The 19,103-nt window shown below is 40.7% G+C and overlaps 1 long non-coding RNA gene across 1 annotated transcript; it reads left to right on the top strand.

Annotated features, from left to right (window-relative positions):
* Nucleotides 1-1,060: 1,060 nt before the first annotated feature.
* Nucleotides 1,061-15,691, top strand: LOC123332380. The gene is made up of 2 exons (XR_006549174.1): nt 1,061-1,390; nt 15,334-15,691. It is a non-coding gene; the product is annotated as an uncharacterized LOC123332380 (long non-coding RNA).
* The last annotated feature ends 3,412 nt before the right edge of the window (nt 15,692-19,103 follow it).

The raw sequence follows: 19,103 nt of genomic DNA on the forward strand, positions 1-19,103 counted from the left end.
CTTTGTACCCCATGGACTGCAGCCCGCCAGGCTCCTCTGTCCATGGGATTCTCCAGGCAAGACTACTGGAGTGGGTTGCCATTGCCTTCTCCAGGGGATCTTCCTGAACCAGGGATCAAACCCACATCTCCTTCGTTGGCAGGTGGATTCTTTACCACTGAACCACTGAGCAACTGTACTGCAATAAAAACAAAAAAAAGCTGAAAACTTAGCCAGACCACAAATACAATTATACATTATATATTATATATAGTACAATGTTACAGAAAAACTGGAATGAACTCTTTGGTTAATGCTAAATATATATATATATATATATATATATATATATATATACACACACACACACATACATATATATATATATTCATTTGGAAGGGAGGAGAGAAAAGAATTCAGTATCATCTCTTCTTATTTTACCAGTGCATTTTTAATCACTAATAGATGTGGAAACTATTGAGATGATCCCAACAGCTTTCCGTTGGGGGCATTAAACTGATACATTTCCCGATTGTGGATTAACCTTGTGTCCCATGAACCTGCTTTGTTGCAGTGTTTTTGTCTCTGAGAATCATCCATGCTGTTGTGTGTATCAGTAGTTCATTCATTTTGAGGGCTGAGTGGTATTCAGTTCTGTAAGCAGAATTCCATTCCATTCCTTTCAAGTCTCCTCTATCATCTTCTATAGAACTCAGTTCAATTCTATTTAATAAGATATACTACAGTTTATTTACCCATTCTGCAGTCAGTGGACATGTGTAGGTTTTTGCCCCTCCCAATTTGGGGTTTATGCAAATAAAGCTTCTATAAACATTGGTGGCTCGGTGGTAAAGAATACCTGCCAATGCAAGAGAAGTGGGCTCAATACCTGGGTCAGGTAGATGGCCTGGAAAAGGAAATGGCAACCCACTTCAGTATTCTTGCTTGGGAAATTCCATTGACAGAGGAGCCTGGTGGGCTGCAGTATATGGGTTCACAAAAGAATTGGATACAACTTAGTGACTAAACAACAAAAACAAAACGTTCTTGTACAAGAAATTCTCAGAGTGGTGACCGGCTATTCTAGGTCAGGTCCCAGAAGCAGAGCCTGACACCTGGATTCTGGTGGAGATAATTTACTTCAGGTGCTCTCAGGTGAAACCTATAAGGGACAGAGGCAGCAGAGTAAGAATGAGGTCTTAGGTCAAGTCTTGGATTATCCTTGAGACAAGGGGGCTGCCTTCTGTACCCCATATCAGTCATCAGTTGGGCTGACCCCTCGGAGTGTGGGGGTATAACTTCTTGAATGAGATGGCACCAATCAGCTGAGGACAAGTCTCTTGAGAGGGAGCAGCTGTGAGCCATCAACCCCCGATACCAACAGCAGATGTGGAAAGAGTTCCTTGACCTGGTAAAGTCTTTTTGTGGACGTATGTTTTGACATCTCTTGGGTAAATACCTCAGAGTCAAACTGCCGGGTCAGAGGTTAGATACATGACTTCAAACATATTTTCTGAACTAGTTTTAATCATTTTAACCCCACCAGTAAGCATCAGAGTAAAAGTTGCTTCACCTCTTCACCAACGTACATGGTTGACAGTCATTTTAATATGAACCATTCTAGTGGATTGCAGAAGGAAATGGCAACTCACTCCAGTATTCTTGCCTGGGAAATCCCATGGACAGGGAGCCTGGTGGGCTATAGTCTGTGAGTTGGACATGTCTTAGTGACTAAACAACACCACCATTCTAGTGGATGTGAAGTGGTATCACACTGCAGGTTTAATTTGTATTTTCCTGATGCTCTTATATGCCTTCTTTTGTGAAGTTTTCTTCACGACTTTTGCCCATTTTTAGATTTGAGTGTCTTTTTATTATTAACAATTAATAATTCTACATGTCTTTGTGATAAGGAAATAAAGTGAAAGTGAAAGTTGTTAAGTCCTGTCCTACTCTTTTGTGACCCCATGGACCGTAGACTGCCAGGTTCCTGTGTCAGTGAGATTCTCCAGGCTAGAATACTTCTCCAGGGGATCTTCCCAACCCGGGGATCGAACCTGGGTCTTTATGATATGAAAGTATAAAATAACTAAGTATTTGCTGATTTTCTGTATTCTTTCTACTTTACTGAATTCTATCTTTATTATTTTAGTCTTACTACTTACTCAGGGTGCAATTTGTTCTCTTTTTCATAGTTTCTCTTTTTAAGATTTATTTATTTATTTTCATTTATTTTTGGTTGCACAGGGTCTTTGTTGCTGCATGCAGATGTTCTTCAGTTGCAGCAAGCAGGGGCTACTTTTCATTGCAGTGCAAGGGCTTCTCACTGTGTGGTGGCTTCTCTTGTTGCAGAGCATGGGCTCCAGGCACATGGGCTTCAGTAGTTGTGGCTCATGGGCTCTAGAGTGTGGGCTCAATAGTTGTGGTGCATGGGCTTAGTTGATCTGTGGCATGTGGAATCTTCCCAGACCAGGGATCAAGCACATCTCTGCATTGGCAAGTGCATTTCCAACAACTAGACCATCAGGGACGGAGAAGGCAATGGCACCCCACTCCAGTACTCTTGCCTGGAAAATCCCATGGACGGAGGAGCCTGGTAGGCTGCAGTCCATGGGGTCGCTAGAAGTCGGACACGACTGAGCGACTTCACTTTCACTTTTCACTTTCATGCATTGGAGAAGGAAATGGCAACCCACTCCAGTGTTCTTGCCTGGAGAATCCCAGGGATGGGGGAGCCTGGTGGGCTGCCGTCGCTGGGGTCGCACAGAGTCGGACACAACTGAAGGGACTTAGCAGCAGCAGCAGACCATCAGGGAAGCCCCCATAGATTCCTTTTTTTTTTTTTTTCGTTTCATACATGATATTTTACATGTTTCAATGCCATTCTCCAAAATCTTCCCACCCTCTCCCTCTCCCACAGAGTCCATAAGACTGTTCTATACATCAGTGTCTCTTTTGCTGTCTTGTACACAGGGTTATTGTTACCATCTTTCTAAATTCCATATATATGCATTAGTATGCTGTATTGGTGTTTTTCTTTCTGGCTTACTTCACTCTGTATAATAGGCTCCAGTTTCATCCACCTCATTAGAACTGATTCAAATGTATTCTTTTTAATGGCTGAGTAATACTCCATTGTGTATATGTACCATAGCTTACTTATCCATTCATCTGCTGATGGGCATCTAAGTTGCTTCCATGTCCTGGCTATTAGTTTCTTAAGATAGAACTAGATTCATGGTTTTAGATCTTGCTTCTCTTCTAATGTAAAGATTTTAACCTATTAAGTTCTCTTTAAACACTGCCTTAGCTGTATCCCACAAACACATGTCATATTTATAATGTAATTTACTTTGAAATGTTTTCTAATTTATCTTGTGATTTCTTCTGTGAGCCATGAATTACTTAGGAGTAAGGGTGCTTACCTGAATAGTCTAGTGGTTTTCCTACTTTCTTCAATTAAGTCTGAATTTGGCAATAAGGAGTTCATGGTCTGAGCCACAGTCAGCTCCTGGTCTTGTTTTTGCTGACTGTATAGAGCTTCTCCATCTTTGGCTGCAAAGAATATAATCAATCTGATTTCGGTGTTGACCGTCTGGTGATGTCCATGTATAGAGTCTTCTCTTGTGTTGTTGGAAGAGGGTGTTTGTTATGACCAGTGCATTTTCTTGGCAAAACTCTATTAGTCTTTGCCCTGCTTCATTCCGTATTCCAAGGCCAAATTTGCCTGTTACTCCAGGTGTTTCTTGACTTCCTACTTTAGCATTCCAGTCCCCTATAATGAAAAGGACATCGTTTTTGGGTGTTAGTTCTAAAAGGTCTTGTAGTTCTTCATAGAATCGTTCAACTTCAGCTTCTTTAGCGTTACTGGTTGGGGCATAGACTTGGATTACTGTCATATTGAATGGTTTGCCTTGGAAATGAACAGAGATCATTCTGTCATTTTTGAGATTGCATGAACTCCTTATTGCCAAATTCAGACTTAGATTGAAGAAAGTAGGGAAAACCACTAGACTATTCAGGTATGACCTAAATCAAATCCCTTATGATTATACAGTGGAAGTGAGAAATAGATTTAAGGGCCTAGATCTGATAGATAGAGTGCCTGATGAACTATGGAATGAGGTTTGTGACATTGTACAGGAGACAGGGATCAAGACCACCCCCATGGAAAAGAAATGCAAAAAAGCAAAATGGCTGTCTGGGGAGGCCTTACAAATAGCTGTGGAAAGAAGAGAAGCGAAAAGCAAAGGAGAAAAGGAAAGATATAAGGCTCTGAATGCAGAGTTCCAAAGAATAGCAAGAAGAGATAAGAAAGCCTTCTTCAGCGATCAATGCAAAGAAATAGAGGAAAACAACAGAATGGGAAAGACTAGAGATCTCTTCAAGAAAATCAGAGATACCAAAGGAACATTTCATGCAAAGATGGGCTCGATAAAGGACAGAAATGGTATGGACCTAACAGAAGCAGAAGATATTAAGAAGAGATGGCAAGAATACACAGAAGAACTGTACAAAAAAGATCTTCACGACCAAGATAATCACGATGGTGTGATCACTGACCTAGAGCCAGACATCCTGGAATGTGAAGTCAAGTGGGCCTTAGAAAGCATCACTACGAATAAAGCTAATGGAGGTGATGGAATTCCAGTTGAGCTATTCCAAATCCTGAAAGACGATGCTGTAAAAGTGTTGCAGTCAATATGCCAACAAATTTGGAAAACTCAGCAGTGGCCACAGGACTGGAAAAGGTCAGTTTTCATTCCTATCCCAAAGAAAGGCAATGCCAAAGAATGCTCAAACTACCACACAATTGCACTCATCTCACACGCTAGTAAAGTAATGCTCAAAATTCTCCAAGCCAGGCTTCAGCAATATGTGAACCGTGAACTTCCTGATGTTCAAGATGGTTTTAGAAAAGGCAGAGGAACCAGAGATCAAATTGCCAACATCCGCTGGATCATGGAAAAAGCAAGAGAGTTCCAGAAAAACATCTATTTCTGCTTTATTGACTATGTCAAAGCCTTTGACTGTGTAGATCACAATAAACTGTGGAAAATTCTGAAAGAGATGGGAATACCAGACCACCTGACCTGCCTCTTGAGAAATATGTATGCAGCTCAGGAAGCAACAGTTAGAACTGGACATGGAACAACAGACTGGTTCCAAATAGGAAAAGGAGTTCACCAAGGCTGTATATTGTCACCCTGTTTATTTAACTTATATGCAGAGTACATCATGAGAAACACTGGACTGGAAGAAACACAAGCTGGAATCAAGATTGCCGGGAGAAATATCAATAACCTCAGATATGCAGATGACACCACCCTATGGCAGAAAGTGAAGAGGAACTAAAAAGCCTCTTGATGAAAGTGAAAGTGGAGAGTGAAAAAGTTGGCTTAAAGCTCAACATTCAGAAAACGAAGGTCATGGCATCTGGTCCCATCACTTCATGGGAAATAGACGGGGAAACAGTGGAAACAGTGTCAGACTTTATTTTTCTGGGCTCCAAAATCACTACAGATGGTGACTGCAGCCATGAAATTAAAAGATGCTTACTCCTTGGAAGAAAAGTTATGACCAACCTAGATAGCATATTCAAAAGCAGAGACATTACTTTGCCAACAAAGATTCATCTAGTCAAAGCTATGGTTTTTCCTGTGGTCATGTATGGATGTGAGAGTTGGACTGTGAAGAGGGCTGAGCACCAAAGAATTAATGCTTTTGAACTGTGGTGTTGGAGAAGACTCTTGAGAGTACCTTGGACTGCAAGGAGATCGAACCAGTCCATTCTGAAGGAGATTAGCCCTGGGATTTCTTTGGAAGGAATGATGCTAAAGCTGAAACTCCAGTGCTTTGGCCACCTCATGCAAAGAGTGGACTCATTGAAAAAGACCGTGATGCTGGGAGGGATTGGGGGCAAAAGGAGAAGGGGAGGACAGAGGATGAGATGGCTGGATGGCATCACTGACTCGATGGATGTGAGTCTCAGTGAACTCCGGGAGTTGGTGATGGACAGGGAGGCCTGGCGTGCTGTGATTCATGGGGTCGCAAAGAGTCAGACATGACTGAGCAACTGATCTGATCTGATCTGATCTGAAGTGTGCTTAATTTCAAAGTAGTTTGAAACTTTTCTTGGTACCTAAATGTTACTGATTCTAATTTAATTCCACTTGGATCATAAAATTTTATTTGCAAGATTCTAATCTTTTCAAATTTATTGAGATTTACTTCATGGCCTAGCATACAGCTTATCTTCTTCATAAGCATCCCATGTGCATTTGAAAATAACAGAATCAAGAGTTGTTGCATACGTGTGTGTGTGTTTGTGTTCAGCCATATCCAACTCTTTGTGACACCATGGGCTGTAGCCCACTGGGCTCCTATGTCCAGGGGACTTCCCAGGCAAGAATACTGGGGTGGGCTGCTGTTTTCTACCCTAAGAAATCTTCCCAACCCAGGGATGAACCCATGTGTCTGGTGCCTCCTGGATTGGCAGGCAGATTCTCTACCGCTCTGCCACCTGGGAAGCCCCATTGTTACATACTGCTGCTGCTAAGTCACTTCAGTCGTGTCCGACTCTGTGCGACCCCATGGACTGCAGCACACCAGGCTCCCCCGTCCCTGGGATTCTCCAGGCAAGAACACTGGAGTGGGTTGCCATTTCCTTCTCCAATGTATGAAAGTGAAAAGTGAAAGTGAAGTTGCTCAGTCGTGTCCAACTTAGCGACCCCATGGACTGCAGCCTACCAGACTCCCCGTCCATGGGATTTTCCAGGCAAGAGTACTGGAGTGGGGTGCCATTGCCTTCTCCGATTGTTACATACAGTGCTTCTAAATTGTCAATTAGAACAAGCTGTTCCAATTTTCTTCACCCTTGCTGATTTTTTGTCTGATTATCCTAGCCATTGCTGGTGGAAAGGATATTAAAATTTCTGACTATAATTTGTATATCTTTTAATTTTACTAGGTTTTTAAAACGTGCATTTTTAGCGTCTTTATTGAAACATAATCCACATTAAACCTGTTCCTAGATTTACATGCATTGGGGGTTAGAAAGTCAAACTGATGATTTATGGTATTTATGATGATTAAGTGTCCCTGTACACTCCCAGTAATACTGCCTATCTGAAATCCACTTTGACATTAGTATTGCCACTCCAGCTCTCCTAGGCTTAACGTATGCATATTACATCTTTTTTCTATTCTTTGGTTTAACCTGTCTGGTTCCTTAATATTTAAAATGCATTACTTGCTGAGAGTACAGAACTAAATCTTGCTGTTTATCTAAACTGATAATTTCCACCTATTAATTGGATTTCATAGTCCTTTTACGTTTAATGTAGGTATTGGTATGAGTGGGTTTAATCTGAATTGTATTAAAATTTTTTTTCCTGCTTTTTCCATTTTTTAATACTTCTATGTTCCTTTTATCCTGTCACTTGGGGTCAATCGAATTTTTTTTTTAACTTTGTAAAATGTTTATTTTTTATTTATTTATTTATTTTGGCTTCGTGGCTTGTGGGATCTTAGTTCCCCCACCAGGGATCAAACCTATGCCCTCTGTACTAGAAGGCAAATTCTTAGCCACAGGACCACCAGGGAAGTCACTGAATGTTTTTAATATTTCATTTTGTTTATTGTCTATCTATATTTTTGTGTTGCTACTGCAGCGTTATTTTGTAGCTCCCCCAAGGATTACAAAGTTCTTCCTTAATTTATCACAGCCTATTTAAAATTAATATTATACCACCATAAACTGTGTAAGAAGCTTACAACAGTATAATTCCATTTTCCCCTTCCTTCTGTGCTACTGACATATATTTCACTTCTATATAATTAAAGTCACTCATCTTTTATTTCCCCACATACCTACTATTTCTGGTGCTCTTTTTGCCTTCTCGTACTTGCAATTTAGCATCTGGTATCATTTCCCGTCAACCCAAAGAGCATAGTTTAGTACATCTTGCAGTTCAGGTCCTTCCTAACAAATTCCTTTCCTTTTCGTCTGTCTTTATTTCACCCTCATTTTTCTTTTTTTTTGTTTTTGCATCTTATAAGTAAAATATTTTATTGATCTGGACACTGGATAAGCAGGTCACATTTATTCACAAATATATTTTCACCCTCATTTTTAAAGGATATTTTAAAAATACAGAATTCTGGGAGTCTTTCCTTCCAGAACGTTAAAAATGTTTGGCTGCCTTCTGACCTCAGTACAATGTAAAATGATGAGCAGTCACTCACCATCGGTTTCATTTTCCCCGGGGGGGTTGTATTTACTGGACCATTTACACAGACTTAGAGTAGGAAATCCACCCTCCCTTGTCTGCTCATTGCCTCTTCCTGGTGAGTCCTCATGGTCTCTCCCTCGGTCTGTCCTTGCTCCCCCCACTGACTGGAGTGCCTGTCTAAGTGTTAGGTGTGTGACATCTTTCTATAAGCTCTGGCCATGACATAGAATTTTCTTTAATACATTGATTGGGCCATTTTCATTGGGAACTGAGCCTGATGAGAGTCTCGATTGTAACAATGTTTTTTGGCCTGGAGTTATTTCTAATTACTTTAACTATTAATGTTGATTTGACTTCTATGTTTTGTGATAGTAACAGTGTTCTGCCTGCTTCCTTTTCACTGTATGTGTCTGATAGGCTTTTATATCCTTTGAATGTGAACTTTTATAGCTTCTCTTGTTTTCAGTGAACTCATAAACAGAATACAGTTAACTTCTATTTTATAAAAAGCTGCTGGGTTTTTTGTTTTTTGTTTAATTAGTTTCCAATTAAAACTTACTGTCCACATGTCATCTTTATTCTTTCTTTTATATGCTTGTACATTGGCTTTCTTTCCCTACTTTTTGTTATATGCATTATGTGAATGTCTTTATTTTCCCCAGGGAATTGTAAGATCTAAGTCCTGTTCTTCGGAGAAGGCAATGGCACCCCACTCCAGTACTCTTGCCTGGAGAATCCCATGGACGGAGGAACCTGGTGGGCTGCAGTCCATGGGGTCGCTAGAAGTCGGACACGACTGAGTGACTTCACTTTCTCTTTTCACTTTCATGCATTGGAGAAGGAAATGGCAACCCACTCCAGTGTTCTTGCCTGGAGAATCCCAGGGACGGGGGAGCCTGGTGGGCTCCCGTCTCTGGGGTCACACAGAGTCGGACAGGACTGAAGCAACTTAGCAGCAGCAGCAGCAGCAAGTCCTGTTCTTAATTCAATCACAGTTTAATTTTTATTTTTTTAAATAAACTACATTCTTTAACTCTTTAATGATCAACCTCAGGTGAGAAATAATATCTACTGATTCCCTTCAATTCAGAAAATAAAATTCCTTCTCTTTTCCCACATTCTATTTTGTTTATGAGATTTTAGAAGGTGCATATTATTGGGCTTTTTTTTTTAAGCCTTTTAATCTTTCAAAATTACTTATGGCATTTTCATAGTGCTTTGCAACTTTCTTTTGAATTTATCGAATTAATTATATATTTGAACAATTTCAAATTTTACTTCTAGCCTCTTATTCTACTTCATCATTCTGGAGTCTGAGTTTTTAAACATTGCTGCAGTTTCTGATTTCGTTTGAGTTCAGCTTTGGGTAACATTTTTCTGAATAGATAGGAGTTGCATACTTTGAGTATTTGAGTATCTGGAACTCTTTACATTATCTTCACACATGAATAACACTCTGTCCAGGAATTTGGAGGTTACTAAATTTTCCTCTCAAAACTCTTTACAGATTTCTCCAATGTCTTCAAGCATTTAATGTTATAGAAGAGAGATCTCAACCCTGCCTGCAAAAGAGTTTACTAGATAAGCTGCCCACCTTCCTTATGAACTTCTTCACAATTCAGTCTTTTAAAACTTTTTATTTTGTATTGGAATATAGCCAATTAGAGCTTATCTCGTCGCTCAGCTGGTAAAGAATCAGCCTGCAATGCAGGAGACCCTGGTTCGATTCCTGGGTCAAGAAGATGGAAGATCCCCTGGAGCAGGAATAGGTTTCCCACTCTGGTATTCTTGGCCCTGGTGGCTCAGACAGGAAAGAGTCTGCCTGCAATATGGGAGACCTGGGTTCAATCCCTGGGTTGGGAAGATCCCCTGGAAGAGGGCATGGCAACCCACTTCCGTATTCTTGCCTGGAGAATCCCCATGAACAGAGGAGCCTGGCAGACTGCAGTCCATGGGGTTGCAAAGAGCTGGACATGACTAAGAAACTAAGCACAGCACAGCACAACATAGCCAATTAACAATGCTGTGATAGTTTCAAGTTCAGGTCAGTTCAGGCGCTCGGTCATGTCTGACTGTTTGCGACCCCATGAACCACAGCACGCCAGGCCTCCCTGTCCATCACCAACTCCTGGAGTCCACCCAAACCCATGTCCATTGAGTCAGTGATGCCATCCAACCATTTCATCCTCTGACATCCCCTTCTCTTCCTGCCCTCAGGAAGAGACCTGATCTTTCCCAGCATCAGGGTCTTTTCCAGTGAGTCAACTCTTCCCATGAGGTGGCCAAAGTACTGGAGTTTTAGCTTCAACATCAGTCCTTCCAATGAACACCCAGGACTGATCTCCTTTATGATGGACTGATTGGATCTCCTTGCAGTCCAAGGGACTCTCAAGAGTCTTCTCCAACACCACAGTTCAAAAGCATCAATTCTTCGGTGCTCAGCTTTCTTCACAGTCCAGCTCTCACATCCATACATGACCACAGGAAAAACCATAGCCTTGACTAGACAGACCTTTGTTGGCGAAGTAATGTCTCTGCTTTTGAATATGCTGTCTAGGTTGGTCATAACTTTCCGTCCAAGGAGTAAGCGTCTTTTAATTTCATGGCTGCAGTCACCATCTGCAGTGATTTTGGAGCCCCCCAAAATAAAGTCTGACACTGTTTCCACTATTTCCCCATCTATTTGCCATGAAATGATGGGACCAGAGGCCATGATCTTAGTTTTCTGAATGTTGAGCTTTAAGCCAACTCTTTCACTCTCCTCTTTCACTTTCATCAAGAGGCTCTTTAGTTCTTTTTCACTTTCTGCCATAAGGGTGGTGTCATCTGCATATTTGAGGTTATTGATATTTCTCCCGGCAATCTTGATTCCAGCTTGTGCTTCTTCCAGCCCAGCATTTCTCATGATGTACTCTGCATATAAGTTAAATAAGCAGGGTGAAAATATACAGCCTTGAAATACTCCTTTTCCTATTTGGAACCAATTTGCCATTCCATATCCAGTTCCAACTGTTGCTTCCTGACCTGCATACAGGTTTATTAAGAGGCAGGTCAGGTGGTCTGGTATTCCCATCTCATTCAGAATTTTCCACAGTTTATTGTGATCCACACAGTCAAAGGCTTTGGCATAGTCAATAAAGCAGAAATAGATGTTTTTCTGGAACCCTCTTGCTTTTTCGAACAGCCAAGGGACTCAGCCATTCATATACATGTATCTCTTCTCCCCCAAACTCCCTTCCCATCCAGGCTGCCACATAACATTGAGCAGATTTCCCTGTGCTATACAGTAGGTCCTTGTTGGTTATCCATTATTTTAAATACAACAGTGTGTACATGTCCACCCCAAACTCTCTAAACTATCCCAGCCCTGCATTCTTCCCCCCGGCAACCATAAGCTCAGTCTCTAAGTCTCTGAGTCTGTTTCTGTTTTGTAAATAAATTCATTACTATACAACTTTAACTGTAAAAGTTTAATTTAGATTTCAACTGATAACATCATTAAACTAGAGAAAAACAAGTTTAGATTTTCCCAAAGGACAGAGTAGGATTCCAAGAGATACTGTAGTATAGATTAGGAAAACAAGTTTTCTGCCATAGAGCTTATAGTAAACAGGAAACGGGAGAGGAGGAAGGCAGCTGGGAGCAGAGAAAAAGGAAACATGTTGGAAATGGCACGCTAGAATTGCTGGACCCAGTTTTAATCAGTTTGGGTTTAGTTCCAATGTAAGCACTGAAAGGAAGAGCCCAATAAAATTTCATAATATTTATTTCCTATAGGTATTGGTCTAGAAACATTTCTGAAAATATGTGTATTTTACCATTTTGTGAACGTTATCTTTCATGTTATAATTTATATCTAGAGGTTTCATGCTTCCCAGGTGGCTCAGTGGTAAAAAATCTGCCTGCAACGCAGAAGACATGGGTTCAATACCTGGGTTGGGAAGATCCCCTGGAGAAGGAAATGGCAACCCACTCCAGTAGTCTTCTCTGGAAAATTCCATGGATATATCACCCTGGTGAGCTACAGTCCACAGGGTCACAAAGAGTCGGACAGGATGGAACACACACACAGGGAAGTTTCCTGTTTTATAATGATATTTGCATATTATTTAAATGTATTTGTTTATTGGAATAATAATATTATATACCATTTGCTACATTGCTATACTAATGAAGATCATGTATTCTTACAGTAGGTAAATATAAGACATTATTGTACAACTGCAGAACCAAAAATAATACAACTATTGTGTTCCAAAGTATATTATACACTATAGAAATGATAACCTTTTGAGATAAATATAATTGATGCTCTTCCGTTAACTCAGCTACTTCTTCCCCTGACACACATACACACAGAGAGGAAAATAATCTTTCATTTACTATGACTTTCTTACGATTTCCAGAGTTCCACTGAGTCTAAACCCTGCTAGGATATTTCCTCTGGACAGACTCCGGCTTTAGAAAGACACATAATGAAACCAATTCTTGATAAGCCTGCATCTCTGTGACCTGAATATCTCCAAGCTGCTCTCTCAAAGAACTGCTCTTCCATGTTCTGGCAGGGAGCAAATGATGGGGGAGGGAGAGGGGGGCAGAAGTGTCAGCGTCTATGCCCAGCTGGTCCAGATTATCCGACCTCTGAGCTGCATCCGCTGACTATCCCCATATCCCATTATAAATCATCTCCTTGTTGAACATCAGGCCAGACTGGGGTCTGATTCATTGGCTGAACGTTGCTACCTGGCTCCAGGAGAAGCCTGCGTCTCGGTCCTGTGATAGTCATCACGCTTTAAGAAACCTTCACATTTTTGAACAGTTACATAGTGTCCTCAGCTGAAGAAAGAGGAAGTCTGGAGTCCATTTCCGGCAACTCTCGGGGAGCTGCTTTCCTCTCCCTGACATTAGCAGAGTTTGTCAGCTTGTTAATCTTTAAGGGGATTTGGGGTTGAAATTTGGGGGTGGGGGTAGACAATATCGTCAAAACTCTTCAAAATGGTTTGAAGAAATAAAGTAGATGCCCGTGTTTTTTTACGGCTATGATTCCTGCTTGGCCTTAGATTTCAACTTCCAAGTTCATGGGAAAGAAAAGCCACAAACTATTGGATAGTGTAAAGCACTATAGTAATAGTCTCCACCTTTTTTCATGATGACTTCCAAGTCTGTTTCCTTAATTCTGAGGTAAAAGAAGCAATCAATAACTGTCATATAAATTATATGCAGACAGAGCATCCGAGCATTACAGAATCTGGGTCTTCTTGGTGGCTAAGTGGTTAAAAAAAAAAGAAAAAACACCTGCCAATGCAGGAGATGCAGAAGACTCTGGTTCGATCCCTGGGTCAGGAAGATCTCCTGGAGGAGGAAATGGAAACCCACTCCAGTATTCTTGCCTGGGAAATCCCATGGACAGAGGAGCCTGGTGCGTTACAGTCCATGGGTTCACAGAGTCAGACATGACTGAACACACACACGGAGCATTTGAGCATTACAGAGTCTGGGTCTTTAGAAGGCCAATGTGAGCTGACTAGTTTGCTCTGAACACATTTTCCTCCTTTTTCATTATTTCTCTGTCTGATGCCCAATACTCATTTAAGAAGATTATGCAGGAAAAGCAGAAACAGGACATGGTTGGACTAACCCCCATTCATGGAAAACCTTGATTTTGATAAAGTTCCCTAACTTGAAAAGTTTTTTGTCAATCCTAAAGGAAATCAACCCTGAATATTCATTGGAAGGACTGATGCTGAAGCTGAAGCTTCAATACTTTAACCACGTGATGTGAAGAGCTGACTTATTGGAAAAGACCCTGATGCTGGGAAAGATGGAAATGAAAAGGAGAAAAAAGGTGGCAGATGATGAGATGGTTGGATGGGATCATTGACTCAATGGACATGAGTTTGAGCAAACTCTGGGAGATGGTAAAGGACAGGGAGGCCAGGCACGTTGCAGTCCATGCAGTCGCAAAGAGTAGGACATGACTAAGTGACTGAATGACAACAACTTGCAAAGACCTTATTTGGGATGAGATGAAACAGAGGGGAGGAAAAATTTCCCCCACAGAGACTTGACTCTAGGAGTCATACTTACTAATTACTCTCTGACGAATATATATTTGCCTTCGACGAAACAGTAGAGATGGTCTACATCTGGCAAACTTCACAGGAGGCGTCTGTGTGGCTGGAACAGTAGAATCATTGTTTCTAATATTAAATGGTAGAGAGAGAGAGTCAGGATGACCTCTCCTGGGTTTCTGTAGATATTGTCTCCAAGTCCCTTCCTCCTTGGGGCAAAGAGATAAGCCTTCTAAGAAGTCTCCTCTGTAGATTTTTTTTTTTTTTTTTAGAGAAATGCTATGCTTAGACTGTCATGCCTTTTCTAAGAGAGTGCTATTTAAGCTGTTCCCCCAAACCATAGGGCTTCCCTGGTCACCAGGAAATTGAATCTGCCGGCAATGCAAGAGACCTGGGTTTTGATACCTGGGTCGGGAAAATCCCCTGGAGAAGGGAATGGAAACCCACTCCAGTATTCTTGCCTGGAGAATCCCATGGACAGACAAGCCTAGCAGGCTACAGTCCATGGAGTCGCAAAGAGTTGGACACGACTGAGTGACTACACTTTCACTTTATTTTCCATGAACCATGGTGGGTGCTGAGGAGTTTAAGGGCCCCTGTGGAAGGATAGAGGGGCAAAGAATTCAGATCTCTACTCTGTATTTAAGCTATAGCTGCTGCGCTTTTTGAAAACAATTATTTATTGTTATTATTGATTGTGCTGCATGTGGGCTTTCTGTAGTTGCAGCGAGCAGGGACTACTCACTAGTTATGGTGTGCAGGCTTCTCATCAAGGTGGCTTCTCTAGTTGTGGTACACACGCTTAGCTGCTCCAGGGCATGTGGAATCTTCCCAGACCAGGGAGAGACCATGTCCTCTTCATGGGCTGGCAGGCAGATTCTGAGCCACCTGACCCCCAGGAAAGCCCAGAGTCACCTTGCTTTTGTTTCTTTGACTATCAGCTTCCCACATAAGATCTAGTGTGAAGAGTTCCACTGCTCTTAAGGAAAAAAGAAGGCTGGGGGTGGGATTTGAAAATCAGGTCTATGACATGACACTTTGCCTTACAGGTCTTTGTTCCATCCTATAGGGGAGCAGTGGCAGTCAACACCAATGTGTGGCATGGGATGAATCTCTAACACAAAACTCTGTGACTCTGCTTTGAGAAGTCTCTGCAAAGTTTGAAATATGCCAAAGAAAAATGCCAGTGCTCCACACTATAAGAATTAACCAACTTTTAATGAGTCCACTGAAGCAGATAATCAATGAGGCTTCTAAGAGGCAGTTTTCTCCTCCAGGTCTTAGCATCATTACAAGCTCCTGAAGGATGGAAGTTGTTCTGAAAGACTTAAAAAGGATGATACCTACACATACTCCTTTTAAAAAGCTGTTTTTCTATGTTTTTAAAAAATAAAGTTAAAAAATACTGGAAAACTTTCTCTCAACATTTATTCTTTTAGCCTGCCTTTGCTTAACTTTTAAGAAGAGGCAGAAGGTACATAGAACACTAGCAATCAGAACTGTGTTTAAGTCTTAATTCTGCCCCTTATTCTACATGTTTGAGGATAAGTTGTCTAACCTATTTACATTTGAAGGCATTTATTAGAAAATATTAATAGAAATATTTGTGCAGCCTACTTCCTATGACTTAAATGCACAAAACACAGAACTGGTTACAGCAGGGTCTCAGAGGTCTACATTCACCCTTTTTGTTTAATTTGAGGTTTTGATGTACACACTGGCAGTAGCGTGGCCTCATAGCTATGTGAGGTATTCAGAATGTAATTGGTTATCATTTTAATACCTGCACGTGTTGGGTGGTCTGAGATGATGAAAGAATTCAGGCTTCCCACAAGTTCAAAGGTGTTTAGTGGTAGACAGAAAATGAACCCACATAACTTGAGAAGATCTAAAGAAACAGAAAATCAAATGAGGTAATCCGCCTAGGTTCAAGTTGTAGATGTGGATGAGGAGGAAAAAGGATTAGGTCATGCATGAGACATGACTTGAGAAGTCCTGTGTGTGTGAAAACCCCCTTTGAGTTACAGAGTCATTGACGTAATCAGTTACCAATACAAACTAATGCATCCCATCAAAGTTGCTGACAAGATGCAATTAGTGTCCTGGGTAAAATTTTTCTTTTTGCAACCCCAGGCATACTGAGAAAGCAACCCATGTTACACATGGCATAACATAACAGTGTCCTTAATTGCTGGAAAATTGTCCTGAAATCATCTAACACTCACCAGAAATTGCTTGTCAAAATTCACATCAGTTACTTGAAAGGGTAAATATCTTTCTTAGGGGTAAGTATCTCATAACCCCTAGGGGAGTTAGAATTCAGCTTTTAAATGTGGAAGACAAGAAATACCAGGGTTTTTAATATTTGGTGGCTGAGAACTGAGTGACTGAGCTTGTTCTTAAAATTTGTTTCATGTTTATGAAAAATTGGCATATTAGAGTGACAATAACTGAAAATTAAAATGTGAATTAGATATTTTAAAGTGGTCTCATGAGTTTAGTTTTAAATCTTTCCAAGTTTATATCCTCTATTGGGACATTTAAGAGAATTTGAAGTTTTTTATGTTTATATTTGCTTATTAGATTTATTAGGAATGGTTTGTTAAGTTAGACAATCAAAGCACTTAAGAAGGAAATCAAATATATCAAATTTGAATATGCAGTCTAAAATATTTGAAGGAATTGAATTAGCTAAGTTTATAATCAAGACCAAGCATTATGATAAGAATTCTAAGAGCAAATGTTAAAATTTGCTAAGAGAATAAAGAGAATAATACCATTTATAAGCAGAATTTAAAAGCATAAGGAAGAACTAGGGTTTTATCTTTGCATTGTATCTAATATTAATTTTAGAAACTAAATAAACTCTGTATAGTCTCTTCTATGCAGAAAAACTACACCCTCAAGTTAATTTTAAAAAATTTAAATGAACAACAATAACTCAAGAAAATGGTTCTGTCAATTGAATGGACTGGATTCAATGGAGTGTGGGTTGAAACCCACTGAATTCTTTTCTCACCACTTTCTATTAAACTTTTCTGTGGAAAAGTTCTTAATCTATTCCCCTCTCTCATCTCACATGACTCTTTTCTGTCACTCTCATAAAAATAAAGAACCAAATCTCTTTAATAAACACATAATTCCCTTTCAGAGTAATTTTAAAACCCCAAATTCCATTCATGCTTAAAACTTTTCTCCTCCCTCAGCCTGGATTGCTTCAGGCCTGGAGCTCAGAACAGAGGGTGGAGTGGAGTGGGGAGTGGGTTTCTTCACTGGGCCCAGCTCCACCCCTCCCTGCCCTTATTTCCGAGCAGCAGCTCTTGGTTCCTGCAGCGTTGGACCCAGGAGGAGGGGACAGGGAGAGGTCCTTCTCTAGAACCTGGATGGCACAGGTAGGGTGTGTCTTGATGCCCTCTACGTGGGGCAGGTTCCACAGTCTGGTTCCCTGGCATAGCATTATTTGTGGGTTTTCCCAAGAGCCTTCCCTGGGGTTTTCCAGCTGTGCTTTCCCAGGGAGACTTAGGCAGCCTGGGCTTTGTATAACCCAACTCTTCATTGAGAATCCTTCTCTACTGCAAGAAGAAAAGCTATGATAAACCTGGACGGCATATTAAAAAGCAGAGACATCACTTTTTAAACAAAGGTCCATATAGTCAAAGCTACGGTTTTTCCAGTAGTCATGTATGGATGTGAGAGTTGGACCATAAAGAAGGCTGAGAGCCAAAGAATCGATGCTTTTGAATTATGGTGCTGGAGAAGACTCTTGAGAGTCCCCTGGACAGCAAAAAGATCAAACCAGTCAATCCTCAAGGAAAGCAACCCTGAATAATCATTTGAAAGCTCCAATACTTTGGCCACATGATGCAAACAGCTGACTCTTTAGAAAAGACCCTGATGCTGGGAAAGATTGAAGGCAGGAGGAGAAGGGGACGACAGAGGACGAGATGGTTGGATGTCATCACTGACTCAGTGGACATGAATTTGAGCAGGCTCTGGCAGATGCTGAAGGACAGGGGAACCTAGCGTGCTGCAGTTCATGGGGTCGCAAAGAGTCGGGCATGACTTAGCAGTTGAACAACAGCAACAACAATGCAAGATAAGAATATTGTCTTCTTAACCTCCTTATTCATCTTCCCCATCCCACCTATTGAGTTCCATAAACCACATATGTGTTTGTACGTGTGAAATTGACATCATTAACATTCTATTCTAGAACATTATTCCACAATTTATCCATAAGTTGATTCTAAATATCATAAACCATAAATACTACATATGTGCATGTATTTATATATAGGTATAATGTGAGTGAGTGATAGTCACCCAGTTGTGTCCAACTCTTTGTGATCCCATGGACTGTAGCCTGCCAGGCTCCTATATCCATAGAATTCTCCAGGTAAGAACACTGGAGTGGATTACCATTTCCTTCTCCAATATATGTAGAATATTACATACATATTTAACAGAGAGGGCATATAATAATGTTTAAGAATCTTGCTTCACCACTTAATAACTTTTTGATCTTAAGTTGCTTAACTGCTTCTCATCTTATTTCTTTACCTCTAAGAAGAGGAAAATGATAGCCATCTCTTGAGGTGGTTGTGGGAGTTATGTAACTAACCCATGGCACATGTTAGTTACTTTTCACTTCTTACCCCAGTCACATCCAAGTGTTGTATTTCTTTTACTGCATCAATACAACCATCTCTGGACCACATAAAGTAGAACCTTCTTGCATCAAGGTTACATGAATTTCTTTCTCTTATGCTTTAACAATAGCTTTTATTACAATGCCATTTTCAAATTTCATTTCATATTC

This window comes from Bubalus bubalis, chromosome 3, assembly GCF_019923935.1.
Source record: "Bubalus bubalis isolate 160015118507 breed Murrah chromosome 3, NDDB_SH_1, whole genome shotgun sequence".
Taxonomy (NCBI): Eukaryota; Metazoa; Chordata; class Mammalia; order Artiodactyla; family Bovidae; genus Bubalus; species Bubalus bubalis.